Raw genomic sequence first — 16,817 nt, forward strand, 5'->3', positions numbered from 1 at the left:
TCATGCTAGAGTGACTGCTCTTCAGTTCCTTCCCTTCTTCCCCAAACTCAGTATTTCCTCACCCACAGAATGCAGACCCAAGGTGTGAGGTTGGGCAGAGAGGCCTTCATGATCTCAAAGGCAGAGAAAAGTATGCTGCAGAACTACTGGTCCTGACTTCCATTCCTGCACAGATCTATCTTCTCTACCTAACCTCTAATCACTTTGCTGAAGATCACCACCTCTACCCTTTCTCTCTAGTTCTGCCTGACCAGGCTCATCGATGATGGCGGGCAAAGCGGAAATTGCACAGGGGCCCAGCATTTCAAAGGGGCCCGGAGTTCCTAGCTGCTACTGTGGCAAGGGCAGCAGCTGGGAGTTCCAGACCCCTTTGAAATTCTGCATAAGTATCACTCCACAGGGCTTTGAGGGCTAGGGGGGAGCACCCATCACCATGCTCTGGGTGGTACTAAGGGCTGACCACCTGAGGTCCCCTTCCAGGGCATGGAGCAGTCTCCACACACATACTTTGCTTCAGGGCCCATGGTGGCTGTCAGCCCTGCTATGCCTAACAGCTCCTGTGGTCTAAGTAAAAACTCATTGGGTTCACCCAGGTTTATATGTCCCCTCAGCCTGTTTGGTGTCAGTGCAGTTTCTATGGATATTAGGGGAGGATATTTCCTGGTATATTTGTAGGATAATAGTTTTTCTTCCTTATAGGCATTTCAGGAGTTGTCCAAGTCTGAGAATATGAAGGCCACATTTCTTTCTATAGTCTTAGCAGTGGTTTGAAGGTGTTATTGCAGAGGTTGCTTAGGCCAGGTTTACACTAGACCTGGAAGGTTGGCTTAAAGTACACGTCAGCTACATAAAATACATAGCTGGAGCTGACTTAACTTAAGCTGAGCTTGGCGGCATCCCTACAACGGGAGGCTTATAGGAACAAATGCTCCCATTGGCTTCCCTTACTCCTTGTGACTGTGAGGAATACAGGAGCCAGCCGGAACTGCCCTCAGCGTTCTATTTATGGATCTTGACTAGACCTACTGAATCAAATGCCAAAGGAACGACCTCTAGTACGCAAGCAAAGATGTGTCCTTAGTTACAACAGTTGTGGTCCTGGGACTACTGAAATTCATATACTGAATAAAGTGGATTCTTTTGTAAATTACTGTAATTTTATTGTGATGCAGCTTTTCTTCTGTGTTGATTAAAACATTGCTGTGTTTAGATGACTCTCTCTCAATCTGTTATTTTATATTGTGGCAGTGAAACAGTGGCCACACAGGATAATATTGGTGATAGGTGACTGTGAAAACGTTCTTTTTTGGTCAAATTTATCACAATGTCTATTTACCAGTGTCAGAAACGGAAGTGTTACCTTGCTCCCTAAACATTTTCTATGCTTTGTGTATACAGTTCCACGCACTTGTTTTATCTTACGTGGCATGAAAGCAGCAGTGTATTGCCTTGTTTCACTTTTTGATTACCTGCATGATGAATAACAAGTGCAACCAAATGGTCACTTGTTATTGCTATTTTCTCAAAGAGCTCAGTCTTTCATGCTAACCTTGTGCCAGACTATCCTGATAGCTTCCTTTGGAAAGATACTTAATTTACAAGACAAGGGAAATGAAGTGAATTTAGTCTGTCTGGGTTTCAGTCAAGCATTTGGTATAGTGCCACACAGGAAATTATTAGTTAAACTGGAAAATATGGGACTACTACATAAATTGTAAGGTGGGGAAGAACTTGGCTAAAAAGAAGAAAACAGGTTGTGCTTACAGAGAAACTATGTGGGGAGGGGAGGAGTTCCTCAAGGATTGGTCCTGGAACAAATCTTATTTAATGTTTTTTATTAGTGAGGAGAAAGACCTGGGTGTATTAGTCAATCACAAGATTATTATAAACCACCAATGTTACACAGCATTGAAAAAGGCAAATGCAATCTTCAGGAAAGGTATTGCCTCTAGATAAACAAATCTGATTAACTTTTATAAACACAAAATGTTGTTTATGTATTTGCACTTTAACCTTTTGACAGCACTAAAATAAAACCCTGGAGAGATCAAGGCTCCCACAGAAAGGATCTGCTCAAGTGACATGGCCTTTCACTTCTGGAGTCTTGCAACCCAATTTTGTCCATGGAATAAATGAGTTTAGTGATCTCAGTCTCGTTCCACTTCATAGATATATTTCTATGTCAAAAAAGCAATGAGAGTCTTGCCCAACTCAGCACAACTGTCATTTTCTTCAACAGTAGCCAAAGACATGGATAACAGAGGTGTTAACAATGCAGGCCAGACCTGTACATTCTGGAGGGAAGGTGTGCATGCTAGGCAATCCCTTTGTCTCTCCCATGCAGATTAATTTGAAAAAAAAAAAAAAAAAAAAGTAAAAGCCAAGAGTGACCAATCACTTCTATAAAAATAGTATATGGAAATTTATTAGACCTCATGAAAATACCTGTCCCATGTTTCTTCTTTGTTTAGTGCAATAACAGAGTTTCCACATAAATCCAGCAATAAAATTATTTCAGTTTATCCATATCCAAAAATGTAGTAAAACTTTTTCTAAAGTAACAGAAATGTTAAACATAAAACCAGAGAGCTTCTTAGCAGCTGCATAGGAATTAGTTCATACTTGCACAGCTCTCCCGAATTTAAACAAAAAATATACCACATAAAGTGTTATGAATCATTTTTGTTTTCTTTTTCTAATGGGTCTCCTATACTATCTCAGAAAAAAATAATTTTTGTTGGAAAGACAAAAGGTGATCTCTTCTCTATCATCTACTTCTTTTTTTAGGAAATGTCATATATCATCTTGCAATTACATTTGCACTAGCTCACATTGTTTCCATTGAGAATTACATGAATATTTGCAAAGTGTTATAAGCCATGATGATGTGCTCTGGTATCTGATGTGGCACATGCGGTTTTTACAAATTTAAAATAAAAAGGTATGGTTTTAAAAATACTAGAGAGCAAAAGAAAGTAAAGGTGAAGATTTTTAGTCTCACACTTTTTTAACAAATACTTTAAACAGATCTCATATTTTACAGTGAAATTGCTTCGGATATAATATAGCTGAATTTTTTGGATTATTTTCATAAAATAACTGAATAACCAGGTAGGATGAATGCGGTTTTTTTCTCTACCTTAAAAATTAAACTGGGTCAAGTCCAAGTTTTTTTTTTTTCCTGTGGTGTTTGGGGTTTCAATGGAGGCTTTTAACATAAAAGAAGCAAGCCAAAAAAAAAAGTTGGCACTAATCTGTCTTTTTGGGTAGTTATTCACTGTTGTAAGTACTTAAGTTTCAGAACTGCAAATGAAGGAAAGAATGTACATGAATTTAACAACAATCTCTGTGATTACATTGGACTTATATGGTGAGATAGCCTATGCCACTATGAATTAGAAATGTGAATAAAATCACAAGAGTAAAATATTTCACTCTAGGTCACACAGCTCATTTTGATTAATATTTTGATCTTTTCAGAGTCCTACTGATATTAGCAATATTGCACTATGTCTGCTACGCAGGTCTGAAAGCAGAATTGTGTCCTGAAAGTTTACATTTGTTCCAGGTTTACATTTGTTACCACCAGAGCAGTGTAAGGAACTGTAACACCATGTCTGGGGCCAGAAAATTCCTAGCAAGGACTCTGATAAACTATCCTATTAAAAGTGGCTAGATACCAGAGTGAGCCAGGGAATAGGACATAAGACTGGGAATGAGAAGATACAGATTATTCTATTCTCAGCTCTCCCTTGAACCTTATTTTTGACTATGGGTAGGTTATTTCATATCTTTGTGCCTGAATTTCCTCCCTCTTTTTGAAAATTAAGGATAATAGGCCCAATTCTCAAAGATACTTAAACACATAACTCAGATAAATGTTAGTGGAAGTTAGGAACCCAAATATCTCTGAGGATCTGAGTTAAAGACTTTTATGTTTCTTTGTAAAACACACATGAATTGCATTATATTAGAGCTGAGTATTTTAGCCATGCTGTGTGCCTATGGAATTTGAGGTAATACTTCACTTGTACTGTATGAATGAAATCTTAGCCCCATTGAACACAGTGGCAAAACTCACATTAATTTCAATGGGGCCAGAATTTCACCATCTATGTATTTACTTGTCATCTGAAGAAGTGGGTTGTGCCCACGAAAGCTCATGATACCATCTACATGTTTTGTTAGTCTTTAAGGTGCTACTCGTCTATTGTTGTTTTTTAAGTTTTTCCTGTTACAAACTGACTCGGCTACCCCTCTGAAGCTTATGTATTTATATTTAGACCTGGGCAAAATCAGGAGAAGGTTGAATTAATTTATTGAAAAGTGAAGTTTTGGTGTGATCAAAACTAGCTATGACTAAAGGCTGAATTTGACAGTTTTGGCTGTAAAGAAAGCATTTTGGTTTCAAAAAAAATTAATTCATTTGAACCCATTCAAAATTAAATGATTTGACTTTCCATTTTGAACTGTTTCATTTGGAAATTTAGCTATATTCAGTTTCTTAAAATATCAAAAAGGTGGAATCACAAAAAATTCTGTTTTGGTTAAAACAGATTTTTTTTTGCCACTCAGCCATTGAAACAAAAAATCAATTAGTCACTCATGTCTACTTCAATACTGAAATATCTGAGTGCTTCAACTTCTGTGTAAGTAGTGATTTTCATGTGACAGTATCTGGCTAATTGAGTGAAAATTGTGCTGTCTGTGGAAGGGTCCCTGACCCTTAAAGCTCCTTTTTATGTATGGTTGCTCATTTTAGTCTCAAAGTTCCTGAATTTCCATAAAAAACTGTTACCCTTCACTTTTTCTGTTGAAAATAACTAACATCAGAAATGAAGACTCATGAACCTGAAGTTATAGAAAGTGAAATTACAATGAAGGGAGGAATCTCAAACATCTTAACTCCCCTGTTAAGTCTTCCTTACAAATTGCATCCTGCATTTGGGTTGTTGGCAGTCTAAACTATATGGTGATGGGTTGTCTTTTTCTTTTACTTTAAGCTGAATAATAGTTTTATTGCTTTTGTGTGGTTAGCTCTATGACTGATTCAATACATTTCTGTCCTCCATTGAAGTACATATCTGACATTCAAAATCTCCAGCAGGAAGAAATAAAGTAGTTTATAGAAAACAAAAATAGGTCACACTTTAATATAAAATTCCAGTTAATCTTTATTTAACAATCATTTAACAAATAATTAATATATGTTATAGGTTGACCCTCTCTAGTCCAGAACTCTCTGGTCCGGCAACATCCATGGTCTTGAAGGCCATGGATGTTACTACCAGAGAGCCCCTGGACCCGTGAGTGAGACAGAGGAGTCCTGCCCTGTTAGTCTGCTGACAGACCCCAGCAGAGCCAGAGGCCAGCAGCAAAGGGGCAGAATTGACCTCCCCTGGTCAGGCAAACTCCCTCGTTCAGGACTGATCAGGTTCTGAGGGTGCCGGACTAGGGAGGTCCAATCTGTATAAGCATGTTACAGCCATGAATAATTTGTCTTTCTGATGGGGATAAATACATCAGCAGAAAGTATTATATATGCTTCTAACTATGGGTTTAACTCACTTCTTGGCCTGTTGAATTGACTCTGTGACAATCTAAAATAATCAATTAACAGTTTATTGAAGCACCTGTCAATCAGCTATTGATCCTTTACCCATTGTTTAAAAATATTGTAGTACATTCACCTAAAGTATGACCCCAAAAGAGCTAGGTTGCCTTACTAAGAAAAGCAGTTATCGTTCACTCACAAAATCTTCTGTTCAAAATCTACAGTGCTGTTTTTCATGCAAGGATGAGCACTTCTAGGATAACAAAGTATGCACTAGCTTCAGCTTATAATGTCTGCCATCCCCTGAATATTGGATCAAAGAGATTTTTTATGGTATCTTTCAGTCTGTGCAGCAAGGTATCAAGGTGCGCTAGATACATCAGGTAACATAACCAGATCCATTGGTGGGGATGGGGCAACTAGCGTAGGGCCCAGAGATTCAAAAGGGCTCAGGGCTCCTGGATGCTGTCACTGTAGCAGCAGTGATGTCCATAGTCCTGTGCCCTTTAAATTGCCACCGGAGCCCCATGCAGCATGTTCCAGGCAATGCCGAGGGCCGCCTGGGGTAGGTGCAGCATGCTCTGAGCATTGTTGAGGCCTGTCTGGGGTAGGCTAGCTCCTGCTCCACCTCTTCTGTCTGAGACCCTGCTCCTTCCAAGGACATGGAGCTAGGCTTCCCACTGTCCTGAGGCCTGACAAGGCTGACAGCCCCACTGAACATGGATTTTCCTCTCAATGTAGGGTGACTGTCTGTCACTTTTTACCGGGACTGTCCCATATTTAAGCTCTCTTCCAGGTGTCCTGACTTTTTTTTAAAAAGGAGCAAAATGTCCCATAATTACATGCCCCTGCTGGTCCTTGAATTCCCCAGTCAGCGTAGCTGCAACAGCCTCCTATTTGTGGCTGGCAGTAAAGCAGGCACATGGTGTCTGGAGTCAGGCAGGGTGCTCAGGGAGAAACCAGATAGTAGTGTGTGTCTTCCTTCCCTGTGCGCACTAAAGACAGGGGAAGGTCTGCCAGTCTTTCCAAAACATGGGGCTGAAGCCCACACTGCCAGCGCCTACTCCAGGCTGAAACCCCTTTCTCTGGTAGCTCCCACCGCTGGCTGAAGTCGCATTCCCAGGCAGCCCTCGCTATGTGGCTGAAGCCCCGTTCTCAGGCAGCCCCTGCCACGGGGCTGAAGCCGTTTCTCTGCTGTAGGGCTGAAGGGGCTGAAGCCACATTCTTGGGTGCGGCACCTCCCCCTTCCTCTCTCCCCTCCCCGCAGGTCTCAGCCCTGATCTCAGGTGACCAGTGGTGAAACAGCAAGACGAGGACAAGGCAGGTACTTCTAAACAGCAGTAACCATCAATTGTAAGAATATATTTTAATGTTGTACCTATTATTAGTTATAATAATGCATAAGTCTTTTTAATGGGTGCTCAGTGTTATTTTGAAGGTTTGTACTGCATAGTCCTGGTTGATTGCCATTGAACTCACTTAAATCCGAGCGATTTACCAGGTGTCCCATATTTGGCATTGGGAAATATGGTCAGCCTATCTCAGTGGATGTTTTCTCACCCTCCCTAGCAGTGTCTCATACTATTGGAATGGGTGCACAGGCATCTTGAAGTTTGCTATCACGCTGCAGAGAAACACGCGTTTCACTTTGTTTTCACAAATGTGCAGACTGCATTTTGTACTGGAACACAACAGTTTTGCACTCCCTGCTATGCCCTACACTAAGACTTGCTGGACCAAGCCCTGAATGCACTACTAATAACCAGACCCAGCAGGAGATAAGGCTGAAATCAGCCGAAGCCCTAATCCTGAACTTTACCGCTTGTGCCAATCTAAATTAATCCTTAATATTACTTATATTTATTTTTCTCTTGTGGACTAATTGTTTAAAATTCAAGACCTCTGCATTGGAAAAGAAAAAAAAATCTCTGACTTCTTATCTGTCATTAGTAACAAGAACAGACTGCCTTTCAAAACAAATTTATTCGCACAACAAAGCTCTGTGCATTTCACCTGATTAATCATATCAGAAATCAGCATGTGAGGTCTCCAAAAGTATAATCCCTACTGCACAACTGGAGCTCCCCGCTGGTTCTGTCTCCTTATTGACAGTCATGCTGACCAGAACTTTTTCATTTGGAGGAAATAATGAACCTCAAGAGAAAAGAAAAAAGGAGCTGATTGTAGTTAGTGGTCAAGTTGCCATTCAGGTCTAAAATATGTCTAGAAGGGGAAGAAAACCTAAAAAGTAAGAAGGCAAAGGATGAAGATGTGGTGAAAGTCTAAAGAAGTTTATTCTGTTTTATTATACCTTGTTAGAATCTTTCCTAGAGGATGATTCCCATAAAATTCATAGGGGAAGCAACACTCTATTAAGAGGACAAAGAAATCTCAAACAACTATATCCAGATCTATTTCTTTTGTGTCTTCTGGGCAAAATAAAATATAAACATTCTACAATAAATAAAAATTTTTTATATATCTATAGATATCGATGTTTTAGAGTGTGTCTGTCTGTTTATGTGTCTGTCTGTGAGTCCATTTGTTCAAAAACTCTTCCTAAACGGTAAAGAGCTAGGACCACCAAATTTTGTATACAGATTCCTCCTCTCCTAACCTTAAGCAAGATCAGGATTTGGTTGTGCCAGGAAGAACTGAAAGCCCTGGAAAAAGGACAGTTTTCCATAAGATGCAAAGGGAGGGTCTGCTGTTTAAAGGGAAGTGGTATGAGAGTGGCCACTAGGGGCAGCGAGCCCATAGGGGAGAGCTCTATGCAGAAGAGTATCCACTGTGGGCAGCTGTATCACCAAGAGAGTGGCCAGCAGGACAGAGGCTCCACCATCTTGCCTGCCACCACCCTGGGAGGGACAAGGCAGGAGGGAGAGAGGCCCTGCCAGCTCAGGAGGGGCCAGAGAAGAGGAAGAGAGCCCCTGCTGGCTCCCAAGGAAAGTTGGCGGACAGGGTGCACAGTCCTGCTGCCTTGGTCTGCCCCCGGAGAGAATCCGGAGGCCACTCTCACCCCTGTGCCCTGATTCCTGCAACGTGTGTCTGCTGGTCCTAGCTCTTACCATTTAGGAGGAATTCTTGAATAAATGGACTCACAGATAAATTTGAATGCAGCTTCCTTTTATAACTTAATGCAAGGTCAGGTTTTATTTGTGCCAGAATAATGGGATGTGTGTACAATTGGATTGTTTCTCATAATAGGGAAATGGAGGGGTCTGGCAGGAGGGCATTTAACTGCAGAATGACCATAGGGGCCAGAGGTAGGGATCAGGACAGCTATAACACCTTTGGGGCAGGTGTGGAGAAAGGGACAGCTATCTACTATGTATTTCAGAGAGTTTGTTTGTGTGTCTGTTTGTGTGTCTCTCTATCCCCCAGCCCAGGCACAGGGGGGACATGTACTCCTCCCCTGGCTGTGCCTGCTGGAGCTGCAGTGGCCATAGATAGATGTTTCTCACCGAACCCCAAGCTGCTTCAGTGAGAGAGGACTGGGGGTGGCCTTTCTCTGTTGGGCAGCCTGCATACTGAATCCATCTCCCCCTCTTCCATCCCAGAACAATGATATAAATGAAGAAAAAAATTATTTGAGCTAAGGACCTAATGCAATGCTGGGTAAGCCTTCTAGTGCGTGTGTGTATATACATACGGGAAACAAAATGGTTCAAATAGAATTCTATTACCAACTTTGTTAAAGATATTAAAAAGGTGAATAGTCTTGCAGCACCTTAAAGACTAACAGAACACGTAGAAGGTATCATGAGCTTTGGAAACAACCCACTTTGTGCCCACGAAAGCTGATGATACTATCTACTTGTTTTGTAGTCTTTAAGATGCTACTAGACTACCCTTTGTTTTTTTAAGTTTTTCCAGTTACATACTTGCTCGGCTACCCTCTGAAGATAATAAAAAGGGGTTTTCAACTATATTCAGAACAAAAGAAATCCTCATAATGATGTTAGTTCAGTACTAGATGGAAATTGTAGAACTGCCAGTAATAATGCAGAAAATGCAGGAGTGTTTAATAAATATTATTGTTCTATATTTGGGGGAAAAGACAGCTAATGTATTCATATCAATGATAATGAAATTCTTCCCTTTCCCACAGGAATTCAGGGGCATATTCAGCTAATAAAGCTAGTCATTTTCGAGTTAGCATGTCTAGATAACTCACAGCAGAAAGTTTTAAAACAGCTGGCAGAGAGACTTTCTAGACAGTTAATGTTGATTTTTAATCTGTCTTGAAACACAGGGGAAGTTTCAGAGGACTGAAAGAAAGCTAATATTGTGACAATATTTAAAAAGGGTAAACGGCATGACCCTGTAACTACAGGCTTGTTAGCTTGACATCAATCGCGAGCAAAATATTAGAACAGGCTAGTATGGGACTCGATTATATTTTACTCTCCTTTAATTTTTTTATTAATTAACTGTGGATTTAGGAAAAATAGACCTTTTCAATCCAACTTGATTTTTCTACAAGTTTGGTTGATAATGGTAATATGGTTGATGCAACACTTTGGAAGGCATTTGATTTTGTACTGCACAATATTTTGATTAAGAAATTATAATGATACAAAATCAACATAGATACCATTAAATGGATTAAAAATTGACAACCCGATAGGCCTCAACATGTACATGGGAAATAGACATTGAAATCTCATGTTTCTAGTGGCGGCTCAAAGAAATCAGGTCTTGGCCCCGATGCTGTTTAATGGTTCTGTCAGTGACCAAAAAGAAAACTTGAAATAATTGCTAATCAAGTTGGCTGATGACTCACAGACTGGGAAAGTGGTCAATAATGAAAAGTGCAAGTCACTGATACAGAGCCATCTCTCTTGTTTGGTAAACTGGAAGAAGGCAAATAATATGGGCTTCAAAATGGCCAAATGTAAAGTTTTACATTCAAGAACAAAGAAGGTAGGTCATACTCAGAAGGAAAGCAATAGCCCTGAAAAAAACTCCTACTAAGCAACATTTAGAAATTAAACTGCAGTTATCAGCCATAGAGAACCTGAAGAGCCAGCAGAGAGGTCAAATACCTAACACGTGCCATGCACATCCAAGATAAGGAAGTGAAATAATAAGAGAGGCGATAAGAAGAATATGTAAACATCACATGATAATCAGTTGTGCTGACTCCAGTCTTCTAGATAGACAGTGTGCAACTTGCAGGTCAGGGCACAGAAGAAAAAGAGATAGATTTTTATTAATGATTACAGATCTCAGAGAACAGAGATAATCCACTCTGGGGAGCACCAGATCCTCCACCTGCCCTGGGTGGGAGCAGGGGAGACCTGACAATAGCTCCTCGCTAGTGTCCCTTCCCCCTGGGGCATACCAGGAAGGGTAGGTGGAAGGTCCAGGGCTCAGCACAGCAGCCTGTGCCCCATGGGAGGCTCTTACCAGGGCCCATCTCTGGCTTCTGACCTAGCCAGGGGATGGAGCCTCAGAGGGGAAGAGAGGGAGGGAGGTGCAAGTAGGCAGCAGGGCTAAAACCTATTCTAGCTCCCCCCCACTGGGAAGAGACTGGTGTCATTAGCAGGTCTTATGCTTTTTGGTGGGGGATTTGCTCACCCCCTCTATGTACTGAAGCCCCTAACGATGATGCAACCGCTCCTGCCCAAAGCTACTACACCCATGGTAAAAGTGGGAGGGCCATGGCCCCCCTGATACTCCATCCTGGTTCCGGCACCTTTGGGCCCTCACAGCATGGGAAACCCAAATGTTCTTTGTGCCAAGGGCCCCGATACATTTTAATCTGCCTCTATCCAGGGGTTAGGTCAGCTGTAACTATCTTCTTTATGGTGTGCATGTTTCAGATAGGTAAAATCTCTCCAAATCTCCCTAGCTCTGCATGCTTGGCTGTAGTTCCCTTCACGTCTCTTGCATACTCCATATTCTTGGGCTTGTGAGAGGACTTCAGGGGGCATTCATGGTACCACCACTAAAAGAATTCTCCTCTGGATGGATACAAGGCTTCTAGGGGGCCCTTTTATGTTGTTGACAATGTAAAGGGACAAGAGCAGGAGTGACAATCACACCCACAAAGGCAAGGTTGAGGGGAAGGGCTGGAGTTCTCGTTGCTCTGAGAAGGTGATTAGTGCAAGAAAAAAATATAGCCCTAAAAGTGTTAATTCACACACACAGTGTCAGGTTTCCTAGCCCCACAGAAGTTTATGGGAGTTTTCTATAATGCTCTACTCTAATTTTCACCAGTAGAAAATGACAAGCAAAGAATAACCAGCTCTCTGCCCAAGATACTTAAAGAGTAAAATGGAGCAAAATTCAGGCTACATCTAGACTGTAGGCTTCTTGCACAAGAAGCTTTTTGCGGAAGATCTCTTCCACAAAAACTTCTTGCGCAAGAGCGCAGCCACACTGCAAAAGCGCATCGGAAAAGCAATGCACTTTTGCACAAGAGAGCATCCAGACTGAATGGACACTCTCTGAGCAAGAAAGCTCTGATTGCCATTAACAGAATGGCCACCAGGGCACCTGTGCTTCTTTCAATAGGCTGTTTTTGTGCCAAAAAAACCGTTTCCCGTTCACACACACCTTTTTGCACAAGAGCTCTTGTGCAAAAAGGAGTTATTCCTCATAGAAAGAGGAATACCTATATCGCAAAAAAAACCTCTGTTCTGTCGATTCATTGTACATTTTCTTGCGCAAAAACACGCTTGAGGTGTGGAGGCTCCACGGGTTCGCGTTTTTGCGCAAACACCCTGTAGTGTAGACGTAGCCTCAAGCAGTGCACAGATGTCACATTTAAATGAGCACAAAACCCTACAAGCTGGATCTGCTTTGTATCATGAAGATCTGGTTTAAGTCAGCAAACATATACTTTTTGTTTGTTTTTCTCTCTCTGTCTCTTACTACTTATGAGGACCTTGCATTTAGCATTGCAGAGTATCTTGTAGATGATATAGATGCACTTTTTATATAATTTCCAAATCTCACTATTCTGAATTTTGAGAAGATTGACCGAATTCTCTGCTCATGTAACTCGTTGTGACCCCATTGAAATTAATGCAGCTGCAACCATTTGCAGCAGTGGAGAATTGGGACCAATGTCTTCTGCAATAGGTTTAGCAACATAGCCATAAACTTCCACTGTCCAGTCATGAAAATGCTCGCAAATATCATTTTATGGGTGAGGCTTCCAAAGCAGTTGGTGCAGCTCTAACTTTGCTCCCATTGAAGTCAATAGCCCTTCGTTTAATTCTACAAATCTCAAAGATCGACATCTTTATATTTATTTAAAGATGCCTATTCATAAATTAGTAGGTAATGCAAAGAAAGAGAATATATTCTACACAAAGAATGGTGTGGCACTTGTAAGGAGACAAGCCCTGCTGACAAATGTTGTAAGCAGATCAAATCAGGTCCAAATACCCACAACCCACATAATGGTCCCAGATCTCCACTTCAGACTGTGTAGCTATCTACAGCTATATTAAATGGGTATAATATTAGTACCTTTTTGCCTTAACATCTATGAAATGTATATTATGGTCAATTTTTCCTCTAATTTTTTCCATCCATGTGCAGAATACATTTTGTTATGTGCACCACCAAGGCACGTGCAGATGTAGAAACACAAGCTGCTAGCTGCAGGCTCTCTGCTAATCAGCCAGACAGCTTTTGAATATCTCCTAGGTGGCTACGCAACTGCTCATCTTGCAGGGAATGCTGATTATGGCCATCTGACCTGATTTTCTCCATAATACAGGACACAGAACCTTATCCAATAATCATTCTAATTTTGTTTGTGTTTATCATTCTCATTTTGACAAAAGGCAGAAGAGAATTTGTACTCAACAGATCAGACTGATTCCTGACACCCACTCACTGGAACGCAGCAGAACAGGGACACCTACTTTTTAATGGTAAATATGAAAGGATAATATCAAATAGGTGATAAATAAGCAAGGATAATGTGCTCATAATATAAATGTGTCTGGCATGACCTTGAAGCTGAGCTACTTAATGTCAAACAAAAATGTACAAGTCCATGAAGACAGACTTGAAAGAAACTGACTGACTGACTATATATAGCGGTATATTTTGTAACAATAAGAGATGTTACAAAATATGATGGTGAGGGAAATCCAAGCTGCTTAAAAAAAACTATGCTGAATGTGCAGAATAAATATTATTCCAAAAGTATATCCAAAGTAATACAGATCCCACACAAAATGGTCAGAATTAGCTAACGAATTAAAGGTTATTTAAGGCTTGCAAAGAAACAGGAAGCAGTGGGGAGGAAAGAGGAGGAAGAAATGCTAAAACAGAACAACAGACAAAAACTTTGAAAAAGAGACAGCAAAAGTTGATGTGTGGAAAAAATGTCCATGACTAACAGAGCCAAAAATCATTTAAGGCGGAAATTAGAATGTTGGACTGGAATGAAGTGAAATGTCAATGAAAAGAAGAAAAAAAAAGCAAAGCATTATATAGAAAGTGTCTGAAATATTTATGAGGTATTTATGTATTTAGGACTCATCCATAATTCCCTCCAGGGGCTCAGGGCAACGCTATAGCAGGGAGAGATGCCAGTTGCTGGGGGCAGCAGGGAGGAGTCCCACCCCGCCGATACCACCATGGAGCTGCCTCAGCCAGTGGAGAGGATCCCTGCCCCATTTGCCCCAGCAGGAAGCAACTGCAGCTGATGGAAGAGAGCTGCACCTCCCAAGCCCCAGCATGGAGCTACCACAGCTGGTAAAGGGGAGTCCCTTCCCACTGGCGCCAGCATGGAGCTCCCTGACCCATCTTGGGACCCCACCAGCCCTGACCACTCTCCTGCACCGTAAAGCTCTGATACTCAGCTCCACCCCAAAGCCCACATCCCTAGCCCAGAGCCTGAACCCCCCTCCCATGCCCCAACCTCCAGCTCAGAGCCCCCCCCCCAAACTTGGAGCCTTCTTCTGCAACCCAAACCCCTCATGCCCAGCCCCACACCAGAGCCTGCATTCCTGCCAGAGCCCTGGAACCCCTGCCCTCTGCCTTAGGTCTCAGTCCCTTCCAACCTTTGGTCCAGCCCCCTGGTCCCACCCCCCACCACACGAATTTTGTTATGTTTACCACTGTGAAGGTGAGGTGTCGGACATCACCTCCACATTGGTGCACATAAGAAAATTCATTCTGCTCGGGGTGGAAAAATTAGGAGGAAGACTGGCTTCATCGTAAAAGATATTATGTCCAGAATCCTAGATAAATCCAAGATCAAGCAGCAAAAGCAGACATCCTTATAAGAATACTCTTTCCACAAAGCAGAATGTTGTGGAGTAGATCACCCACTGATGGAAACTGTCATAGCTCCAAATGAGGTTATGACAATTTACCTAGCCGAGGGTCTGACCCTGTGCATTTAGTGTAAAATTGCTCCCCACATCAAAAAATAATTTTGCAGAGATTTAATGTCATTCAGCAAAGCAGAAGCACCACTCATAAATGTTAAACAGCTGTTTACCTTAGATTGTTAATACAAAGCAAGTCAGAAACTGGCAGAGTAAAACAAATGCCAGTGTAGAATTTATTACATTAATTGTGGACAGCTGAAGAGTTATATGAAGAACTGTGGTATATATCTCTTTAGCATTCTTAGAAGATCAAAACAAGAGACAAGTCAGCTGTTCAACATCAGGTGAAAAACTTGTGTTTACAAAGTAACAAATGTTACCCTAAGGACTAGTTAAAAGTACAAGGGAGATGTTTGCCCTCCAATGGTCCTCCAAAGCCAAATATACTGGAAATCTTTATTACCTTGTTTCAATTATTCTTTTAACTGATTTGTTTCTGAAGCACACATTAATTTAAAAAGACCTCATTGTTTTGGGAACACAGAAAATGTATCTGTTAAACAGATCTGTTCCTCTTTTATTCAAACCTTGATGGAATTTTGGCACTGAAAAGCTCATGATCAGCCTGTTATCCATAGTTAAAGCAGGGATTCCAACTATTTTTATATGCTCCATTTTTGACAACTTTAACTGCAGTTTTAGCCAATAAGTCTGAAATTTCTCATGTGTACTCACTGTGCCAGAGAAGAGCCCGTGATGTGTGTATATAAGGTTTAAGGGAAACTGGAGTCTACGGGAGAGACATAGTTCTGTTATTTCGGTGTGCTGCTCTGTGTTGTTTTACTGCTGTGGAAAGACAGGAAAGGATTGTCAGAACTATAGAGTCAGCCTTACTGGTCACCACCAGAATCTTTGTTAAAATTCCAAGAAAGCAGTCACAAGTGAGAATAGGAAAAATCCTATATTTGTCACTTCCACTGATAAGAGGGTAAGTAAAAGTAGTTTGGGATTGCAGAGGTTGAAGAGAAGACCAAGTATTGTACAATGATCCCGGTCATCTCCACCTACAAGACAATCCCTCACCATTCAGGAGAACCAGAGTCCTAACACTAAAATGAAGTTTATTGCTGCCATCATTTATTCTCGGTTTTCTTCTTGAGGCTTTTATGGACTTTTATGGACTTTTAATTACTTTTTTTATCAACATGTCAGGTATTCCACAAAAGACACCATCACAGAGATTTTTCCTTCTCTTTCAAGCAAGCACTTAAATATGTTCTCCTTCATTAATCAAATATATCTTGCAAGTGATCTACCAGCGTTTTATTAAATCAGCTCCTTTCTGAGAGCAATTCTAACATAAACTTTCTCTAATTTGTAAAATCTCATGTAAATTCCAGCCAACTGGACTACAGAAAAAGAGAGAGGGCCGACCCAGAGAGTAGAGTGGCACTTTAAGAAAGGATTCTATTCCTGATTGAGTCTAGCTTGACCCCTGGCTCTGGTAGTTGGCAGTTGACTCTGGCGCAAATCCATGGCTTTGTTCCCCAGCCTGGATGCCGTTCTGCTCACTAGTCCTAACTCCTGCTTTTACTAGCAGACAAGATTGCCTACATCTCAGTCCACAACAGATAGCAAGTGTGAATTACCACAGGCAAAGCCTGAGTAATACTGATTCTCCTGTAGACTATATGAAGGCTAGTGACATTCAGCCACATCTCTGATGGAGTGACTCCTAAGCCTAAATCCTAGGGATCTCCACAACTAGAGTTTCTTCTCCCTAAATTGCCAGCCAAAGCCTAATTAAGCTTCCTTGTGTTGTTGAGAGTGGAAATTTGATAATATAGTCAAGCCTAGGAGACTGTTCATATTGATTTTCAAGGAAATCTGTTTTGATGACCATCCTTGGCATTGAATCATGCCAAAAATATTATCCACATCAGTCAGACTACAAA

At 41.2% G+C, this 16,817-nt stretch overlaps 1 long non-coding RNA gene across 1 annotated transcript in view; it reads right to left on the reverse strand.

Moving 5' to 3' along the window:
• The window catches only part of LOC142829856 (uncharacterized), a 50,201-nt gene extending 34,574 nt beyond the window's left edge, over window positions 1–15,627 (reverse strand). Inside the window, exon 1 of the long non-coding RNA XR_012904728.2 lies at window positions 15,598–15,627. This is a non-coding gene — a long non-coding RNA (uncharacterized LOC142829856). The remainder of the gene's footprint in view (window positions 1–15,597) is intronic.
• Window positions 15,628–16,817: the final 1,190 nt, after the last annotated feature.

This window comes from Pelodiscus sinensis, chromosome 6 (genome assembly GCF_052426305.1).
Source record: "Pelodiscus sinensis isolate ZL-2025 chromosome 6, ASM5242630v1, whole genome shotgun sequence".
Classification (NCBI taxonomy): Eukaryota; Metazoa; Chordata; order Testudines; family Trionychidae; genus Pelodiscus; species Pelodiscus sinensis.